The sequence below is a fragment of the Mesocricetus auratus genome, unplaced genomic scaffold, assembly GCF_017639785.1.
Source record: "Mesocricetus auratus isolate SY011 unplaced genomic scaffold, BCM_Maur_2.0 Super-Scaffold_4256, whole genome shotgun sequence".
NCBI lineage: Eukaryota > Metazoa > Chordata > Mammalia > Rodentia > Cricetidae > Mesocricetus > Mesocricetus auratus.
The window spans coordinates 67120653-67138127 of NW_024429182.1; the positions used below are offsets into that span (position 1 = coordinate 67120653).

At 48.9% G+C, this 17475-nt stretch overlaps 1 protein-coding gene across 3 annotated transcripts in view; it reads left to right on the forward strand.

The window, feature by feature from the left end:
• Position 1: 1 nt before the first annotated feature.
• Positions 2 to 17475, forward strand: part of Chst15 (carbohydrate sulfotransferase 15) — an 81866-nt gene continuing 64392 nt past the window's right edge. The window contains exon 1 of one of the 3 annotated variants that reach the window (XM_005064289.4): positions 2 to 126. The gene's annotated coding sequence lies outside the window, so the exon portion shown is untranslated. Of the gene's footprint in view, positions 127 to 617; positions 871 to 965; positions 1180 to 17475 lie in introns of those variants that run through there. The other 2 variants (XM_013116661.3, XM_040752784.1) reach the window with 2 other exon arrangements.

Consider the following 17475-nt stretch of genomic DNA (forward strand, 5'->3'; position numbering starts at 1 on the left):
TTCCTCCTAGCGCTCGTGGAGTCAGGTTGACGCGCCCTGGATGCGGGGCGCTAGGCGCGGGGCTGGGTGCGCGCTCCCGCGGAGTCGGAGCTGCAGAGGCTTCCGAGCTCGTCTTGGGTTTTTCAGGTACAAGTTGGGTGCCGGGTGACGGGCTGGGGGCGGCAAGAAGCGGCGGGAGGAGGTTTGGCTCGGGGTTCCGGTGCCCCTCTGCGGGTTCCGCTCGGGCTGGCCCGGGCTGGTAGCTGGGAGTCCGGGTGGCGGGGGCTGTGCGCAGCCTCACTCCCCGCGGTGCTCCCGGCGCGGAGGCGGCGGCGGCCCAGGCAGACAATGAACTTGGAGCGTGCCGAGCTCTGGCAGGTTTGGGCCCGTACCCCTCAGTCGGGCCTCCCCGCTTCAGGCGCAGTCTCGGGGCGTCCCTTTGACTGTGCGGTTCTGACCTCTCTCTGGGTGCCCAGCGCGCTTGGGGACCCTGCGGGAACGACTAAGGGTGGCGGCGCCGGGGCTAACACGCCCCCTCCCTAGACTGAGCGAATGTGGCCCGAGCTCAGAGACAGAGGACCGGGTGGTGGCGTGGTGGCGCTGTGGACAGCTGGAGGCCGGCGGAAGACTCACGCCGCGGGGCACGCACCGGCTAGCTGTCCCGCAGAATCGCCCCAAAGAGTCAGAATCTGCGCGACCCCGGGTCAGCCAGCCCTGGAAGCTGGGGGCAGAGGACGGCTGGATATAGGGCCAATAGACAGACAGACAGGCCGGCGATTTTCTGGAGCGAGCTCGCCGCGGGCAGAACTGGGGACCCGTGTTCTCCTAGCCGTGCTCAATGCCCCTCCCCCGCACACTTCGGGGGAAGTTTCCAGGCACAGCCTGGGGCAGGTACGTGTGCCTCTGCCACTATCTCTGGGTACCCATGCGAGCCGCCTCTGGAACCCAGGCTCTAGCTGCAACACGACTCCCAGCGGGAAGGCACATGTGGGTTTTGGGGGACAGTTTCAGGCGTCGGCGCTTGTGGGACCAGGGTTCCTGAGGATGGTGGAAATAGGACTGGGAAGAACCGAGGGAGCGGCCTGAACTTTTTTTACTCCCCGCCTTTTCCTACGTCCTTGTCTCCTGGTCCCCGAAGCGGCATGGCTAGGGAGTCTCGGTGTTGTCCCCGGCCAGTTGGGGAGCAGCGAGTAGAATGAGGTTTGTCTGAGCCAAGCTGTGGGGCGGCTGCGGCTGCCGGGAGCCGGGAAGGCAGCGGCCCGGACGTGGGGACGTGGGGACGACGCTGGGGATGGCGTGCTAGTCGGTGGGGCTGTGAGTGCCTGTGGAGAGGAAGCGAGCGTTGTGGTGGCTGGTGGCAGGTCTTGGCGCACTTGGTCGGGTGAAGCCCCTTGGGATAATGGATGGCGCCGGGGCAAGGGGAGTTAGGCTTTGCTTGCAGGGAATGAATGGAGAGCTGGGGAAGCGCCTTAATTCTTCTTCGGGGGAACTGATTGGCTGGCTTGCGCTCATCAGCGTCCACGTTTAGGATTCCAAGGTCCCGCGCACACCCTTGTTTGACTGCCCCATCACGATCCAAGTGTCCACATTGCCCGCCTGTCTTGTTCCTGGGGCGGACAACACTGCTGGAGTGGCTGAAAGGCCCAATACTGGGGCTGGGTTGCTTGCTTTTAGGTTGCTGGTGGCTGGGCATTGGCACCTCTAGTAAGTGCACTTACTGGGGGCGGCGAGTCTGGGGGTTGGAATCAGCTGCTGGGGGAGGGTGGGTCCTTGTCCTGAATCTCCTAGTAGATCTGCCGGACTCCTTCACTACATCCTCATTGAGTAAGTTAATGGCGCAGTCTTCAGGAATGAAGTTCAGAAAAGCCTTGTGAGGACTTGTGGCCAGTGACTCCACAAGGTTGGTCGCCCATTATCAAAGGGCTACTTCTGACCGGCCAGGTGCCTCTGTTAGTGAAGCCTAGCGTTTCAGTGCACCCATCTTCTGCAGTTCCTGACTGAATGGTGTGGATCCTCCCTGGATTAGGGTGATCCTACCAAAAGGCCCCCTGGGAACATGGGTAACCAACCACCTTCTCTCTGTTTGCACTGAAGGGAGCTGAGGCTTACAGGTTTTCCCAAAATTTCTCTTGGAACCTCTCTGTTCTCCATCTGAATTTTCCTGTCAGCTGCCTCCTCGAAAAAAGTCAAGACGGCTTCTTCAGAATATGACATTTGCTGATTTTACAAAGTGTTTGTTGAACCAGGATCTGCTGACGGATATGGGAACACACACATACACACATCATATGGTTTTGTTCAGAGTGGCCTGGGAATAAAAATGCTTTATAATTGGGTTGGTTTTGACCAACAAATTTTTCCCCCCACCCCAAACTAAAGAAAAACTGAGGACGATTTTTTTTTCTTACCACATGAAGAGATGGAGTGAGAGGGGAAGTGGTTTGGTATTGTTTCTCTACTAGCTCATAGGTGAACAGGAAGTGAAGCTTTCAGTCCAACCTTTCCTCCCAAGGTCTGGCTATCCCAGGGTCTCCTGAAGGAACCAGCCCTGGAGGAGACTTTTTTTCTTTTTCTTTTCTTTTCTTTTCTTTTCTTTTCTTTTCTTTCTTTCTTTCTTTCTTTCTTTCTTTCTTTCTTTCTTTCTTTCTTTCTTTATTTCTTTCCTTCTTTCTTTCTTTCTTCCTTCCTTCCTTCCTTCCTTTCTTTTTTTGGATGCATGAAGAACCTGGACCACTGTCCTATCCAGGGATCTAGTTAATAGTGGTGGCTGTGAGGGCCACTCTTTCCTCTACAACCTGCCTTCTGCTCGTGTCTGAAGAGGGACCTTGCTTTTCCACACCCCCAAGAGTAAGGGAGGAGCCAGAAGAAGAGGGAAAGGTTGGGCTCAGTGGCAAGTGGACTCTTTTTCTTCAGGGCTTTGAGAAATTAACCAGTTGGGCCCCAGGAGAGCCTGGAGAAAGCAAGCTGGATGTCAGGGTGGTGGTGGTGGTGGTGGTGGTGTGTGTGTGTGTGTGTGTGTGTGTGTGTGTGTGTGTGTGTGTGTACATGCCTTGAACAGGTGAGTGGCACAGCGGGAAGCCTCCACTCAGTTCTAGCTGGTTGGGAAAAGGTAGAGTTCGCAGGTCTTGTTAATTTCACGACAGTTCTTAAGCCTGGATATGGATGTGTGGGCTGGAGTCTTCAGGATGATAGAGGTGGAGTGGCGGTAGTGATGATGATTTGGTCCTGTGTTGATATGTCAGAGAAGACTTACACTGGTATAGACAGGTGATGGTCAACATGGACAAACACACCGATGGCTACTTGTCATGCCTAAGGCTAGACTTCTTCCCATGCTGTATGTCATATGTCCTGCAGCTAGTCCATGCACCCCCCTCATGGGCAGTGAGGCTTTGCATAAAACTTCTTACATGCTGGTTTACTGAATAGATCCCACAGTTGAGCCTATGGATGCCATGCAGATAAGAAAAAGTCCCTGTTCTCTCTTTGGAGAGGCAGACAGACATGCCAGTGTCAGACAGACAAATGATCCTTAAGGTGCAGGCCTCAGAGTGAGAATAAGACAAAACAAGTGACAGAGAAGAGCTGTGGGGACAGGAGGAAGCCTAGGGTGGAGCGGCTCTTCATGGCCACGAAGCTAGCTTGGGTCTCTTACAAACCCCCAGATGGGGACACCCAGGGGTCAACAGCTGTCACTTCTGTCCACATCTCTTGAGCCTGTCCCCTTCCTGGAGCTTCAGCTGGCCCCTATTTGTAGGGATGCCATCTGAAGACCGTTTGTATGAGAGAGGAGATGTTTTCAATTCTAAAAGGAGAAACTGTTTTTCAAAAGTTGTAGCTGGCTCAGGAGTGTCACACATCTGAGCAGTCTCTCAGAAGATGTGTCTTCAGCAGTGTATGATTTAGAAATGACTATTGAGTCCCTGGGACTAAGAATGCCGTGTCTCTTTCTGGGTTGTAAGTTGGGAGGCTCAGGTACCATAGAAATTAAGTTACTTCAAAGGACAGTTTGGTCCTCCAGCTGGGAATAAAGAGATTGTGTTTGTTCTTAGCAGACAGGGTATTTCAACTTACACAGTGGGTTTCTTTATTGTCCTCAAGTATTGGGGTCTCCTGTGTTCCCCGAGACTGCTTCTCCTCTGAAACACTATGACACATGTGAAGACTTGGTTTTCCACTTCCTGAGGTGACAGTAAAGGTGGAAGTCGCATACTTAGTTTGTCAAGCCTAATATCCAGGAAGAAGAGGGTTTGTCTAGCTGTGGGTCAGTAGGGGTTGTTTTTCTAAAACATGAGCCTCGAGGAGCAAGGCAGTTTTGTTTTTGTTTTTGGGTAACAGTTGTCATTAGCTGTGTCCCTATAAATTCACAGCTGGCCCTGTGCTAGGCAGGTGCCACAGATGTATGTATCCCTTTGTCTCTTTTAGAGGTCCAGGGAAAGGCAGTGGAGACCCTCCCTGTGATCTTGGTTATTCACATGTGCAGGGAGGATGGGGGAAGTGGGGTGGGCACGGTCCTCACTCCAGAAGAAGACGGTGTGATTCTGTGAGTGGTTGAGTGGAGAGGAGTTGGCAAATGGGCAGTGATTTCTGTCCTTTACAGAATTTGAAGGAGTGCAGAAGGAAGGGGAGCCTCGTCTCTGTCATTGGAAGCAGCTCTGTACAATACTTACACATTCCCTTTAGGTGTAGCCCTGGGCCAGGTGCATGGGGGCAGAGAGTCAGCTCTCAGCAGGCAGTTCCTGCACAGCGATGAGATTAGTGGGCGAGGCAGAACTTGTGCAAGTCAGAATTACATAATGCTGCTGACAGGCGTCTTCGAGGGGCCTTGGGAAAGTGCAGTGGGAGCCTGTGAGTGGTTTGGAGATTCGAGTGTTCGGAGATGATTCCACCCAGGTGTCCTGTAAAAGAGTTAAGCCCCTGCCAAGATGCTGGGAACAAGGCCTGGTAACCAGCACTCAGTGAGAATTGTCTTTCGTGGATATGTTTTGGTTTCTAGAACTCATAACCAGAGATAGAGGAATATCTCTGAGGGCTAAAATTGCTTAGCACCCCCACCCTGCATATGTATATTTTATTTTCTTAGAGCAGCAGTTCTCAACTTGTGGGTTGTGACCCTCTTAGGGGCTAAATGACCCTTTCCCATGGGTCACCTAAGACCATTGGAAAACACAGATATTTACATTATGATTCATAACAGTAGCAAAATTACAGTTATGAAGTAGCAACAGAATAATTTTATGGTTGGGGGTCACCACAACATGAGGAACTTGTACTCAGGGGTCTCAGCATTAGGAAGGTTGAGAACCATTCTTTAGAGCATTGTGTCCTCTATCTAACATAGTCTATCTTGAGGCCATGGCTGAGGATATAGTTTGGGGCTAGAGGGCTTGCCTAGAATGTGCAAAGAAAAAAATAGAAAAACATTTGAAAAATAGAGAGAGTTAGGGGGAGCCTCTGTTTGCTTTGTCCCAGCTAGATTTCTTGAGGTTGTGGCTTTACCTCTCTGGGTCATCTTCTCATGTGCAGGAAGGGGACAGGGTACCCACTACCCCCTCTACCCCTTTTAATTGGTCTCCTGGGAAGGCTGTGGGTGTGTTTATCTGATGCTGTCACATTAAGCAAAGTGGAGACCAGGCTACTCTCCAGGTTGAAAGAAAATAATGTGCTGGTGTAGCTGGCCTTTGAATGTCATATTCTTGAGCCTTTCTCTGAGTTTGAAAGAGTCCTAAGAAGGACTGGATGTGGGAAGGGAACTCCTAGCTAGGGCAGGTGCTCCTGACACCTAGTTTACATTTCTAAAGCTCATCTTGGTTCAGGCATTTTAGATTTCTGAGAAAAGTAAGGCTGGCAGATCCTCAAAAGCAAAGGGTGTCATTAAAAAATGGAAACTTGGATGCTGTCCAGAATTGTGTTTGTAGTAGAAACACTGAAACAGGCAGCCTAGTCACCCAGGTGTCTGGAAAATACCCTAACATGGGCAGATAATTAGATACAGGCTGGGCACAATTATGTTTTCCTTACAGTGTTCTGTGGCCGGTGGTTTCACATTTTCTCTGGAAATGGAATACGTGCCTGCTGGGCTGTTTTGTTCCCTGTGGTCAGAAAGATAGTAGTACAGCCACCTAAGAGGAAGATGGGCCAGGATGGAATTCTGTCGTACTTTTCTGTTCCCTTGTAGATAGCTTCCCTGGTGGGGGGGTTGGGGGCCAGGCCCATGGCACCTTTGTCATACGGTCCAACTCTGCATTTCAGAGTGGAAGAGGCTGGAGGAGGGAAGCTATGCTCTGTTAGTCTCCACCCTTGATGGATGGGGTTTGGAACATGTCTGTACTTTCTATGCTTGTGAGTGAGCTCAGCCAATTGGAAGAAGAGCCAGCACTTTTGGTCAGCATGTTTAGGGACCACCTAGCTCAGGGGTTGGATCCCCAGGCATCAGAGAAGCCACCTATGTCCCAGGCAGTCTGTCTGGCAGCTTTTTGGCAATTCTGATTCAAGTCCCTGCCATGTTTTTTTGTCTCTTTCTCATGACCCTGGACAAGGCTTAATGTATCAGTCCCCTCATCTAACAGCCTCTGCCTGTTAAGTAGTTTATTATGAATAGTACAAGTTGGGGTTCAGGGATCCTCCTCAGATCTAACCACTTTTCTGGTGGAGATCAAACGTGACTAAACCAGTATGGTGGGCAAGGTATGCTATGAAACAGAGTATGCCTGACTCAGCAGTCGGCACACGTGGGAAGCTTTGGTCCCTTCTGGACAGCCACTTTCCACCTTGGGGCAGGTGGCAGGGGAAGTGTGTACCTACTATGAGGCCAGTGGTGGAGGTCTGTGTCTTATTTCTATATTCCTGGGACTGTGCAGATACTTCCTGGCATAGACACTGGAGAGTTCCCACATGCTGCTGTCTCCCTCCGGCAGGAAACAGAGTCCTGAGCTTAGTGTCTGGCCCGCGGTGAAGGGTTGGTGTTTTATCGTCGGCACAGTGGCTGGGCCCGAATCTATTGCTGTTTCAGTTATTGACTGTGACTCTACAATCACTGCCCCACTGCTCAGGCCAATGCCCAACAGGACTTCTGCATCCCTCCAAACTGCCTCTGCAGCCAAATGTAATTTGTAACTAAGTCTCTGTCATTCTGTTTGACCAATAAAAACTTGGGAGTCACATACTTGGGTAAAAACCTGCTAGCTCAGAGAGGCTGAGAAGCAACCAGCTGACCTTCTTAGCCAGCGACCCAGCAAGAGAGCTTCCATTCAGCTGTCCCAAATTAAAAAGGCCGCCAAACTCAAAACTCCCTCTTCACTACTTCCTGTGCATATATATATATATATATATATATATATATATATATATATATGTTTTCTGAACTTCCTCTAACTTTCTAGGGCTACTTCCTGTCAACTAGCAGCCGGCTCTGCCTCTTGATCCAAGGTTGATTTTAATTAATTAATGCAACCTTGGGGTTCACAGTGTGATCAATAGTCGCAACAGATTGGTCTGTGTCATCTCTTGGACATGGAGTGGGCAGGGTGGCTGCAGTGTGTATGTGATGTATCAATTCTGTGTAATTATCTTTTTCTTACTTCTTGTCGTTCTGGAGAGTGACCACAGACTTCAAGGCTGCATTCTAACCTGAATGCAGTTCACTTGGTTGGAAGTAATGGCTGAGGGCTGGCCAGAGATCTTCTCTTTCCTTCTTTCTTGGTCCCTCAACTGGCAGTAGACCTCCATGCTCCCAAGTCTTCTCCTTTTTTATCTTGCTATGTAGCTGAGGTTGCTCTCGAACTGATAGACTTAAGTGCTATGCTGTATCAGTCTTGCAAGTGCTGGACTATTGGCACACAGTGTGCCTGTCACTGGCCTGCGCTTCGGCTAGGTGGAGTTCTGTCTTTGTGGCAAGTTTCTAGCCGGCCTAGACTTGGCTGCACTCAAGTTCCCTAGCCACTGAGGAGGGGAGCCCCCTCTTCTCATTCTTCTCCGTGTCCCAACCCTCACCTTATCGTCACTGCTGCTAGGAAGCCCAGATAGTCACTGCTATGTGCCTCCTTACCCCATCCACGTGTAGTGTTCCTCTTCTGAGTTTCTACAGTTCCACGCTGTTGTCTCTCTCAGTTTTGAGCCCTTTCCATGTGTATTATATTCTGGCTTTCTGGATAATGCCTGTTTGCCTGGCCTAGTGGGCCCTTTAACAGCAAAGAGGTTGTTTGGAGCCCTTGGCACTTTCTCATTGGTGGGCCTGATTGTCATGCATTGAATTCATGCATCAGTTTACAAAGATCTGTCTGAAAGCTGGTCTCCTGAGAATGCTCGTATGTGCCCAGAAGATAGGGATTCTGGATTTGGTGTCACGACCCAGGAGTTGACACTTGTTGCCCTTCTTGAAGAGCCTGGTGTAATGACCTTGGACTCCTGGCATCATATTGGAGGGGTTATTTTAAGAACAACTGCTGCTTTTTTCTGTGTCTTGAGAGTTGTGCAGAAAATGTTATGGGAATTTGGTTGCTACTCCAAGAATATAAACAGGAGTCATCTACGGCCAGGGGCCATTAGCATTTTGTGTGCCTGGAACATATAGCTTGTCTTAAGGTTCCAGGCTCCTTTGTTTGGAATGTAAATATTTACATTAGAAATATAAAGTATGTCCTGCTGTATATTTTTAGTGACTGTAATTTCTAAACCCCAAATCAGACTATTAGTCTACAGAGGGTGTTTTTCCTCCAATTTGTGAACCTGTTTATATAAAGAGTCTTCCAAATGTACACATACCAGACCGTGTTTACTTTGTGTGCATGAGGGATCTCCAGGCCTCCAGGAAAGTAGTGGCCCTGATGAATATGGGCTGCTGGCATCGAGTCTCGGTACATAATGCTGATTCTTCTGTATTTTGAGTTGCAGAGCTATAGGGAACAGTAGCAGACTTTTGGACCCATGCCCCAGGGGATATCCTAACTCTGATTTCTGGTTTAGTTTCCTGTTCATCTAGGCAGGGGCTGGCCTGGTGGTCCTGGTTGATCTCCATGTATTTTCACCATGCATATCATTTCAGAGCTGTTTATTGCTCTAGGAAGACATCCAGGAGAATCATGTTGGTACCCGTGTAGACCCATTGCTGGCTTGGTGTTGAACCGTGTGGCTCTGTGTGACAACTTCCTCCATCATCATCTTTGGGGGTGATTTGGCTTTTCACTCATCCTCTGGATACTAGCCCAGATCTGTCAAATGTTTGTTGGCCTCTCTGGCCTGTCTTGTTTTCTGGGTTCGAGGCTAGTGGCTCAGGGGAACTGGGCTAGACCATCCGCCCTGCGTGGGGGGAGGTCACTTCTGGTACTTCCTCTGAATCATGCCTGGATGAAAAGCATACAGGGTGAAAAATGTCTTCCCTTCACATCTAGATTCTTGGCTGGCTTACAAATTAAACTGACACAAGACAGATGGACGGAAGGAGGAACACAGCTGATTATATACACATCGCAGTCTCACAAACTAGAGCATGGGAGGAAGGGGAGGATGGATGAAGGTCTTCCTGAGCTAGAGAAAGGAGTAGTGCTTGAGGCTCAGGGGAGATGACCACACAAATTACAGGAGGGTAAGGGCACTGCCATTGTCAACAAAGACTGCAGCTAATGTCTCAGGTAACTAACACCATCTTAGGAACAACCACTAGAAGAGGTAAGTCTGCCTGGGTTAGGGGCTTTTCCACACTGACCAGAGCCTGGAGGGGACTCTCAGCCTGGAGGGGACTCTGCTAGAGGAGCCTTGCCTGGCAGACAAAGAACTTGGAGGAAGCCTCTATCCTCTTTCTCAAGTGACCTCAGTTTGAAGGAGACAGCATATCAAGCATATTTTGGTGGCACTTCAGTCTGAGTGTGAAATGTATCTCACAGACTAAAGTGTCTAAACACTTGGTTCCAAGCTAGTGGTGCTGTTAGAGAGGCTGTAGGACTGTTAGGAGGTGGTGCCTGGCTGCTGGGTGTAAGGGTGTAGGTAGGACCTGAGGTTCTAGACTGTCTCTGATTCTGGTCTCAGGGTGGTACTTGCTGATTTTGGCAACCAAGATGTGACCAGCTTTGGCAGTCACAGAGAAAGCTGCTCCTACCATGATGGGTTGTAGCCCTTGAACCATGAGCCCAAACAAATTCTTCCTTAAGTTGCTTCTGTCAGACATTTAGACACAACAATGGGCAAATATTACTAGAAAACCAGTGTTGAAAATGCAATTGTTGTGATAAACCTGACCATGTGGTTTGTAGGTCTTTGGAACTGGTTTATAGGAGAAATGTGGAAGAGTTTGGGGCTGTAAGCCAGAGAGTCTCCAGAATGGTTAAGCAGAACTTACTAGGTCATTCTGGTGGGAGTCTGGAAGATCAGAGTTCTGATAAAAGATGTGTATTATAAAAGTCAGGCTCATGGGGTTTCAGAGGGAAGAAAGATTCTATTGGGAACTGGGCAAGAGGTTGTTTATGTTGCATCCTGGCAAGAGATTTGACCATGTTCTGTCCTTGTTCTGAAAATGTGAGTGTGGCTGAATTAAATTGAAATGGGCTGTCTCATTGGTGGAGGACATTTGAAGGCAACATAGGAGTCAGGCTGAGACTTGGTTAGTGCTCATTGCTTTTAGCAAAGATGTGAAAAGTGTACAGCTTGGCATGGGAAGGAGTGTGATTATGTTTTAAGGTCGTGGACAAGGCAAGTCCAGACAAAGTAGACTGTAATTTTGAGATTAGTGTCATTAAAGAGAAATTGCAGATCTTGCCTCAGGACAATGGAAATGGTACCTTGAAGACAAGATCTCACCTATGGAAGACTCCAGAGTGTAACAATGTAAACCATCACTTAAGAAGATAAACCCTCCAGGGTATCCTCTTCCAACAGGATTGCCTAAGGAGGTGTTTTCCCAGGTTCAGCCATCCAGGGCCACTGCAGCCAAAGGTCCAAGGGAGCCAGCCTTCAGTTTGAGTTTTTGGCAGAATTTGGCTGTATCCAAATTGTGCTGGCTTTGCAAACATGCAGAATTCAAGAGTCTTGCACCAGTGTTCCAGAAAACAGCTGTGAAGGACAGGCAACACAGAGAAAGTCACATTCTGAGTGTGGAGCTCCTGAATGGATTGTGTGTGAAGCTGAGAAGATAAATCTCAAGTTCCTGGTATGTAAACATACGCAGCAAAAGGGAAGCTACAGGCACAGAGTGAAACAAACCTAAGTGACACCAAAGAGGCTACAAGTGCTACTGGTGACAGGGCTTTAAGGATGGGGTTACTCAAGTCTACTAGAGTCCAGATGAGTCTATTATAAGTTTGCTGTTTGTCCTGCTAGATTTTGGTCTTGCCTTGGTCAATCTTTCCTTGCAGTGTCCCTGTTGGAATGGAAATGTTTATTTCATACCATTGTATATTTAAAACATCACCTAGTTTTCGCTATTATAGGAACTCATGGTTAAGAGAGTGCATGAGTTGTAGAGGGTATTTTGGACTTTTGGATAGTACTGGAACTGTAAGACTATGGGGGACTTTGGCATCATGAGATGGCCAGGGGCTTATGTAGAACAGGGTAGGCTGCTATGTTTCGAGAGTGAAACATTCCCTGCAAGCTCATTTGTTTGACTACTTGGTCCCCAACTGGTAGCACTGATGTTGGACATTGTAGAACTTTTAGAGATGGAGTCTGAGTGACAGCTATGGGATCATAGGGACAGCACTAGAGCATTATAGCCTGGCCGTCTTTCTGCCCCTAGTTCCCTGCTTGCTGGTTGGCTACTGAGATGTGAATAGGTTGTGTGGAAGCTCCTGATGCTAAGTTGAGTTATACAGCCTTCCCTACCAAGATGGACCTTGAATCCAAATAATCTTCTCTTGAGTTGCATCTATCAGGCATTCCAACACAGCGATGAGGAAAGCTGAGGAATCACGTGACATTTCTTCAGTCCTTTAAAACTAAAAAAGTTTCAACCTCTTAGGATGAGGTGGATGGATTTCTTGAGCCTAGGAACTCAAGATCAGACTAGTCAGTGTGGTGAGGCACCATCTCAAACAGCATCAACACAGAACCACAAGCAAGTAACAGTCCTTTGGTCTGGAGGATGGTATTGGAAAGATTAGGGAAACAGGCTCTCTAGGCTGCCAAGGACATCAGGAGCTGGTCCTCCATGTAGTAGCTTCCTTCTCATTGCAGGGTGAAGGGCAGATGAAGGAACTGGGAGGATCCTAGAAAGATGTTTTCAGGGCTCTTGCCCACCTCTATCTCTGATTTCCATCTCTGGCTCCTTTTGGAGCTGGGGGAGATGGCCTCCATTGTCCTTGCTTCCCGGTCAGCCCCTGCATCTTATATTGGATGAGGCTGCCTTCTCCTCCATCCACTGAACACTGATGGCTTAGGGCAAGGACTCTCTGTGGCATCAGGATTCTTGCTCATCCCTGTCTCTCAAAGGACATGATGTTCTGGGACTAGGAATGTCTGCTGTCCTGCTTGAAAGCATTTCCTCCATAACAGTCCTGGGGTGCTGAACCCCAAATGGAAGAGGAAGTGAATGGGGAAGTGGCCCAAGGGCAGAAGAGTAGAGTTCTGCGTTGCCCACTATCAAGCATGGAACTTCTCATTTCCCTTTGCCAGCCTTACGTGACCCACCTCACCTTCAGGACATGCAATCTGGGCTTAGGAGTGAGGACCCTTGTGTGTTCTAGGTAATGAATTGAGGCAACACTATTCTTGTCTGTGTTTGTGTTTGGCTTGATTCACAATGGTGTGGCCCTAATTGTCTGTTACAGTTTTTAGTACAGATTATATATTCCAGGCAGTTCCAGCTCAGTTCAGTAATGGAAGTGTGTTATGTTGAAAATGAGGCAATAGGATGCGCTGAACTTGCCTAAGAAAGTTATCAGGAAGGCAGGATGAGGGATGAAAGGGCGCCCACAAATGAGGACTGGATCAGCCTGGCAGTGCATTGTGCTAACTCCAAGAAGCTATTTTACACCCACTCAATAGCAGCTTTAGTGAGATGTGTGTGTGTGCGTGCGTGCGTGCATGTGTGTGTGGGGGGGCAGGGATGCCGGCACGGGGATACATGAAACAAGAGGGAGAAGCTAGTACTTGGGATCCCCTCTTCAGAATTATCCATCAGGCCAAAGCAGGCAAAACATTTACTTCGTAGCCAACAACGGGGAGTCCACGGATCCTTTGCCCTACGTATGATTTGGCTCAGAATAAAAATGATGCATTAAAAAGCAGGTGAAGCCTCCTTGCTGTTTGAGTGGTGGAAGACAAATTTGCTTTCAGCTGTTGCAAACAAATCAATGGAAAAACCGCAGAGCTGCTCACTCTCCAGTCAGCAGGTTCTTGGTTTACAAGAGGAGCCCTGTCTATTCACAAGGCTCCCCTTCAGATGGCCTAGGAGTCGGCTGGCTCCCATATTCATATAAGCAGAACATACCTCTCATCCGGATGATTTTGAAAGTCATACAACAGGCCTTAAAGAGAAACCTCATTCAACATTTTCTTTTAAAAAGCCGCTTTTTGCGTGAGTGTGTGTGTGTGTGACATTAAATGCCATGTTAGTCACTTTCCTCATCGTTGTGACAAAAATAACAGACAGGAGTAACTTAAGAAGAAAAGGTTTGTTCTGGCTCCCACTTGGAGGGCACAACTTATGGTGGTGGGGAAGGCATGGCACCAGGAACAGCAGGTAGCAGGGCACGCTGTAGCTACAGTCAGGAAGCAGACCGGGACCAATGTTGGTTCTCATCTTGCTTCTGCTTTTTATTCTTCACATTCAGGGCGGGTCTTCCTGCTCTAGTCATAAACTCATCACAGGTGTGCTTCCATGGTGACCCTGAGTCTACTCAAGTTGACAAATCACACATGGTATATAGTTTATCCATGTGAAATATGTAATGTCTTCCGCATATCCACAGCCAGTGTTGTGGCATGTCATCCACTGAGCAAGAAAGCCTGTACCCTTTGCTTACCACTGTGTCATCCCCACACCTACCCTGCCACCTCACATCCACAGCCTGAACAGCCACAAATCAACTTTTGGTCTCTGTCAATCCAGTTATCCAATCCTGGACTGCTGTATGGACAGATCACGGAGAATGTAGCGTTCTGTGGATGGCGTCTTTCACTCTGCATGATTCATGTTGTCCCTTGGTAGTCATTTCCATTGTCTCCATGGTTTGGTTCTCATGAGCATCATTACTGTAAACTTTCGTGTCTAGGTTTTTTTTTTCATGTGAATGTGCTTCCATTTCTAGAGTTACATTTTGCTTTGTTTTGTTTTAAGATATTTTTACTTTCTCCTAACAACAGGATTCATTTATTTTTCTTTCCCTAGCCCTAGAGAAGTCTTGCTTTATAGATGAGGTCTTGACCTTGCTTGTTGTGATGCTGGATGAGGTACTGAAGAGTTGAATTGTTGAGCTGAAAGGACCTGTGCTGAACATAAGGGAAACTGAGGCCCCAGAGAGGTCACACACAGAGCCAGGATTGAATCTAGGTTTCTGAGTTACAATTTAGTTACTCTATATGTGTAGTGAGATATCCACCCCACCCAAACCGAGGATCCACACCTAGGCTGCTGTCTATGACCAGACAGGAACCAAGAGAGAGACAGCTGGGGTCCAGGACCCCAGACCTAGCCTTCCCCTGTCACATCCACACCTGTGACCACGCCTAAATGGGCGTGGCCGGTGCAACAGGTGCGGGTGGAGTGGATATCTCACTACATATATGTTCTTCCCAATTCTTTGTGGAACCTCAGGCTACATTCTTGATCAGCCTGGGGAGGGTGAGGGTGGGTGGATGTATGGTGACCGCCTTGCCCCAGCCCACTTCTAGCCTAACAAAGGCCTGGGAGAGTCTCATCTTCACCAGATACCAACAAGAGCGGCACAGTGTGGCGCCAGTGGCTTCCTAGTTCTTTTTCCCTGCAGCCATGAGAGGCTGCTGCTGATCTGGGGGAGTAATTAAATTAGGAACCAATTCGGAGAATGAAATTTTATCTGATCTGGCCAAGTCTATAAACAAGGGGGCTGTGATTGTGTCTCCAGGAGACATTAAGAAGTTGTGTTCTAAACAATTGTGCTGGGTTAAGGCATGCAAAAAAACTCCACTGGGGCCAAGCTGGAGGCCTCCCTGGCTGGGGTTGGCAATGGACAAGAGTGTGCAGGCCTGGGGGTCTGGCTGTGTCCCCGGGCCAGCCATTCAGATGCTCTGCTTCCAAGTCCCTCTTGAGCTCCACTGTGGTGGATGTGTATGTTTTGTGGCTGGGATAGAGAGCTCTTCGGCCTGATCCTATTGAAGTGGCTCTGGAAGATACTATGGGGAGCTCCGAACTGGCCCTTTGCCGCCAAGACCAGCAAGCAAGACAGCTACATGGCCGAAGCTGACCTCAGGAAACCAGAAAGCCAGATGCCTGCTCTGGAGATGGAGATACGCAGAGAACAGAGAGGAGACCCCCAAAGCTGCCCCTCAGTTTTGCAGAACTTTCCAGTGCTCCGAGGGAGTGGGAGACAATGTAGAGAAGGAGAAACTTCTATTTAGGGATTAAATGATGAGACTATAGATTTAATGGTGTGGCCATGGATTTAATGATGTGGCCATGCTGACAGAGTCCACCATGGTGGGGAAACTGAGGAATATGGATTGGGTCTGGGATACAAGGAGGACCCCACTGTCCAATAAAGAGCCATCTGACTTCTTCCTATTCTGATCTGAGTTCAAACCCTTAAGCCATGACGTCTCTGGTGGAGTTGTGTTAGAGAGATGCTGGAGGAGAGGCAGACTAGGGAGTGAAATGACACAAGGTTGAATGAGAAACTGCCACCAGTCTCTGAGGTGGGGAAGCTGAAGGGTGCTGCTTCCTGTCTAAAGGAAAGTTTGGTGGCAGTGGGAGGATGAACAGGGGACTGTTCACATTGTGTTGGACTAAGAGGCAGAGAGAGCAGACCAGACTGTAGAGCCACGCCTCAGGGGTCCAGCGAAGGTCATTCAGGAAAAGGTACATGAGGAAGATGGAGATGAGAGAAAGATGAGTTGAAACATTGTTCATCCTCGTCCCAAATTAACCAGCATATTCTAGTGCATTAGCATTACAGCTAATAGGCCTTCGCAACCACACAAAGGTAAAATTGGGAGGAAAGTTAGGGACTCTAAATCAAGGGTGCTGCACTAGAAACCCCACGGGGTTTTGAAAGACGTGGGCTTCCTGTGGTTTTCTGTTAGCTTGATTGCATTAGATTGCTGGAGACGTCTATGTGTGCATGGGTGCAGGTGTGCATGGGTGCGCACGTGCGTGTGCAGATGTATGTAGAGCCATGTGTACCCAGCTCTTTAGCTAGGGAGCACTCTCTGGAACTTGGCAGTGATTACAATCATTCTCCGAGGGACATTTCTAGTTCTCTCACATTGAAGGTGAGGGATGGGTAATCAGAACAGTGACTGGGGCAATGACTCTCATTTGTCCTCAGTGTCTGTTGCGACTTCCTCTGTGACTGTCTTTAGGTCTCATGTCCAGATTTCCTAGATGCAGCTCACCTTTCCTTGCTCAGTAGTGTGTGTGTGTGTGTGTGTGTGTGTGTGTGTGTGAGAGAGAGAGAGAGAGAGAGAGAGAGAGAGAGAGAGAGGGAGAGAGGGAGAGAGAGAGGGAGAAAGGGAGAGAGGGAGAGAGAGAGGGAGAGAGGGAGAGAGGGAGAGAGAGTTTAGGTTCATTTTCCTTCTCTTTGTGAGAGGTCCCACCCTCTGTTCCCACAGCAGCCAGGCCAGAGGCTTGGGTGTCATCTGTGACAATGACTGGCAGCACACACTTGTCTTTGTTTTATCTCTGCCACTCAGTCCCTTTGCAACAGGAAATGAATCCTCCTCATATTAGGAGAAGGTTGGACATCTGGGTGGATGGGTAGACAGGCTGATGGGTGAAAAGAAGGCAGGCAAGAGAGGGTGGATATGAGAACCTTGACCCACAGAGCTAGGATTAGGGTGGCTGCAGGCTTTCCTACCTGTTCTGTCTCCACCCTGCTCTCTGCCTTTGTAGCTGGGGAGACCTGCTCAGATAAGTTGCCTGATGGACCCCTTTATCCCTCTTCATAAGAATGCTTAGTCTGAGCCCAAATTGTCATCCGCAGTTTCTTGCATTAGCGTGGTGAACACCCATCTGAGTGAGACTTGCTGGCCAGGAGTTGATGCGAGGTTAGGAAGTCAGGGGGAGAAAGAGAGATGAAAAATATACCAGCAGCCCCGTCTGTCTTGCAGTGGTTGGCTTGTGAACAGGAGTTAGAGGGGGAAGCCATGGTGGACAACTGGAACCATAATCCTAAAAACAATACTGAAATAAGAACAGTATCCAAAGGTGAGTGTTGCTGTTAACTGAAGGTCAATGGTAATTTCAAGCAGTCTGGGTCAGAGGCAGGAACTAGGTCCAAGAAACCTGCACTCTGGCCCAATTACCCCACTGGTCCACCCTTTCTTGCCCCGCCCTCTTCCACAGAGCATGATTAGTCATTGCTCTTTGCT